Here is a 3,924-nt window from a genome sequence, read left to right as displayed (position 1 = left end):
TCTCACGGATAATCTGATCCTCTTTATGTTGTTTGAATAATATTAGTACAGACATGAGTTTTAGGTATAAAATACAGACCTTGGGCGTATTCTCAGTAGTTGGGATCAAAAGGGATTCGTCGTGAATGAGTAATCATTGTATGGGGAGATTTTCTGTAATTCATAACTCAAACTTAACATATAAATGAAGTTTTTTTTTTTTTGCAATAGCAGTGCGTAGAAAATAACAGCAACCTTCAGTCCTTTCCCTTATTTATCTTTCTTGCTTCAATTTTTGTTGGATTCTGTGATTATTTTGGTTAAATGTGCTGGATAGGTTAGCTTAATCTAGTATGTTTTAGCTAAGCATGTTGTGTTAGTTTGGGTATAAACCCTAACTCTTATATCTGTTTGATTATTGGAGTTTAAAGTCACTCATGATCCCCTATCTGGATACAGCATGATTATTTCCTCTACGATGTGTTGTTTGAATTCAATACTGCCTTCATAGTGTTCTATTGATGATAAGTATAACCCGTAAGCCTGTGAGATTAAAATGAGTTTGCTAAGACTGAAATGACATTATTTGTTGTGAGAATGACCAAGACTGTCGTATGTTCCATGTGGTTCTGTTTCAGAAGTATAAAGCCCATAATAAGAATTCAGTTCGATTTGGTTTAGCTCTAAAGTCTCAGAGTGTGTTGGAAAGATTCAAGAGATTTTGAAATACAGCCTGTAGAATCTGTGAATTCATCTGGTATTCTAGGAAACCTGTGATGCATGCTTGAAATTCTGTACTGGGCATATATAATTGCTACATGTTGTGTGTTTCCCCTCTGGATCAGTATCTCTGATGAGTAAGCATTCTATGATGATTATTTTGGCTGCCATGATAGGGTTGATCATCCTAAAATATAGTTTAAATGCTTCTGTTTGTGGCCTGCCTTCTTTGCTCGAAAACTAGTTTGAAACATAAATTAGGATGTTTACCAGTTAAATGTTGGCTTAATGATTTAAAGGATCCTTCCTTTGACCGAGTCTTGTTAAATTGCAGTTAAAAGAATGTAGTAAAGGATCTCCGTTTTCACTTCTCTTTTAGTGTTTATAGAAAATGGCAGCTGCCCTTCATTTATATGGAACGACTGATCAGTTTCCTACCAAAAGTGTCTTGTTTTCTAACAAATCCAGTTCAAGATTTTGTCATTTTCATTCTTTCCTGAGCATTAGTGAATTTGGGTTTCTTTGTAAATGTAGAGAAATGTGAGTCTATTCCTTGTACACCTCAATATATATGAGTTGGCTTTGTCCTTGTGCCACCAGCAAGAAGTAGTACTATATGCTTTTCTTTCAAGTGATGAAAATGATATACTGGGCTTCTTGTTGTTGTTGATGAAAAATGATATTACTGTATGATTCTTGAAAAAAGGTATGAGCAAGATATTTTCTTTTTAGTATGTGTACAGGTGCTAAAAAATGCCTTGGGAAAATATGTTCTTTTGAACCACCATATTCATCTATCCCATAAAGAATCCTCATCACCACCATCATCTGGAAATAAAATTAGTCTAGTTGTTCTTGTTATCATAGTAATATTAGCTATCATATTCTTTATTTATGGTGTCTTGCATTTATTAGTTAGGTATTTGATGGAAAATAGGTCCACTTCATCAATCTTTCAAACTAATAGAGACTCTGAAAGGCAATTGCAACAGCTTTTTAATCTTCATGATTTAGGTTTAGATCAAACCTTAATTGATTCTCTTCCAGTGTTTCTCTACAAAGATTTAGTTGGTTTGAAAGAGCCATTTGATTGTGCTGTTTGTTTATGTGAGTTTTCAGAAGAAGATAAATTAAGATTGCTCCCTTTATGTAGTCATGCTTTCATATAAGTTGTATAAATACACGGCTGTTGTCAAATTCAACTTGTCTGCTTTGTAGAGATATCCTTTTTACACCTGGTTTTTGTACTGAAAATCCAATCTTTTGCTTTGATAGTGATGATGAATGTGGTGGGGTTTCCGAACATGTTAGGCCAAAACCAAATGAGGATTTAGATAGTATTATCAGTTCAAGAAGGGTGTTTTCAGTAAGACTTGGCGAATTCAAGAACATAAACAATGGTGTTCTTGAAATTGGGAAAAAAGACTTTGTTTGTTAGTTTTGCTTAGATGCATGCCATTCTTAGCTTGCTTCAGTTTATAATGGTGGGATTCATGCCGGGCCTGTTTTAGTTTTCCATTGTTAATTACCAGCTTTTAAGGTATAGCCTATCTTTTTCTAAAAACAATTGGTTTTGAGATAATAGTTGATCGTGATTTTGTCCATATTAAAGTTTTAAACAATTCTTCCTTTTCCAAATAATCAGTAATTAAAAACCAGTTTACTTTGCTTTAATTGGAATATTGCTTGCTTTATTTTCTTTCCACTTATTTACTTTTCTGTGAAATTCAGAAGGGTCTGTCCTAATTATGTGTTTACCCATATGTGAACAACTGTGGCCTGCCTCAGATCAGTACCTGTTTTTGTATGCTGCCAGTGTGCTTTATCTGATTCGGTACCTGTATAAATATGCCAATATGTTCGGTTAAGATTCGTATGAATTCCGAATGTTGCAAGTACACCTCGGTTGAGTCCAGTGCATGTTTGAATGTTATAAACACAGTCAGATTAAGTCCTTTTATGTTATCTACCGCAACATTTTTTTACTTGGTTTTGTGTGTATCCAAAATTACAAGTATGCCTTGTCTGGGTTATATCTATGCTGAGTCCTGTATGTTATTGCGTGAGTCCTATATGTTACTGCGTGAACAGATATGCCTTATTGAGTGTGTATACATGATGTATACTTAAAATATACACAAAATATACAGAGTCTACTGATTTATTTTGAATTTATATCCTACATGTTTAACCTTACTCATTGATTAGGTACTAATCCTTTTCTTTCGTTTTGTGCATGACCATCGCATACGAGTTCGAGAAACTCGTTCTTCTTCCGCATTTGGCGTTGGGCTCAAAGCCCAACATGACTCCTCTCCCTGTCCAGTCATCTGTCCGCAAAAAAAAAGATAGAAAAAAAAGTCCTGGGCCAAAGCCCAATAGGCAGCAACAGCAGCAGTAGCAGTCCTTCAAAAATGGGTTGAGCCCATTTAATTTTATTTCAGCCTCTATTTTTTTTTTTTATGCATTTAATTTGTATTATTTGACTAACCCTTACTTTGTTCTGTTTTCCTAACTTAGATGAATTCTAGTAAAATTTAGTGGGTTAGCTTTAGTATAATGGGTAGAATTTAAGAGAGAAACTCGCCATTAGTCCCATAAGTTTCTTTTTATGTTGAACTATTTATAGCATATATAATATTTATTTTATTGGAATAATTGATTTGCAAAATAGCATGCCTATATATTTTGGGTTAAAGGAATCATTTTTGTTCTTACTATCTTGGGAATTTCAGGATTTCACTAATACGCAAATATAAGCTCAAATATATTTTTTAAGTTTTGAGCCCATTATGCATACTTTTTAAGCATAGTTAATAAAAGGATAAAGAAAGCTCACATAAGCTATTTTTTTACATTTTTTTGTTTACATGTTTTTGCTCTTAAATCGCAAAATCAATTAATATCTCACCATTTGAGTTGTTTCAAATATTTATTAAAACACTGCACAAAATTGCGTTTTCTTTTCTTCTACTTATATATTTTATGCAAATCTTATTTTAAATAGCATTATTATATAAAGTCTTTTGCAAATTTTATAAGTTTTATTTTAAATGGCATTTACAATCTTCTTTTATGCAAATTATTATATTTTCTCTAAATCCTATCTTAAGCAACATTCTTATATTTTTCTTAAAAACCTTAGCAACATTTCTTAGCCCCTTTTCTTAAAATTTAAGCACCTTATCTAACCCTAATTAATTGACCTAAGTTTGGCCGGATAAC

The 3,924-nt window shown here is 32.8% G+C and overlaps 1 pseudogene; it reads left to right on the top strand.

Moving 5' to 3' along the window:
* Nucleotides 1-1,117: 1,117 nt before the first annotated feature.
* Nucleotides 1,118-2,826, top strand: LOC132642783 (RING-H2 finger protein ATL46-like; annotated as a pseudogene).
* Nucleotides 2,827-3,924: the final 1,098 nt, after the last annotated feature.

Source organism: Lycium barbarum, chromosome 5 (assembly GCF_019175385.1).
Source record: "Lycium barbarum isolate Lr01 chromosome 5, ASM1917538v2, whole genome shotgun sequence".
Taxonomy (NCBI): Eukaryota; Viridiplantae; Streptophyta; class Magnoliopsida; order Solanales; family Solanaceae; genus Lycium; species Lycium barbarum.
Note: the sequence above shows the minus strand (reverse complement) of the source record. Positions and strands in the feature narration are given on the sequence as shown.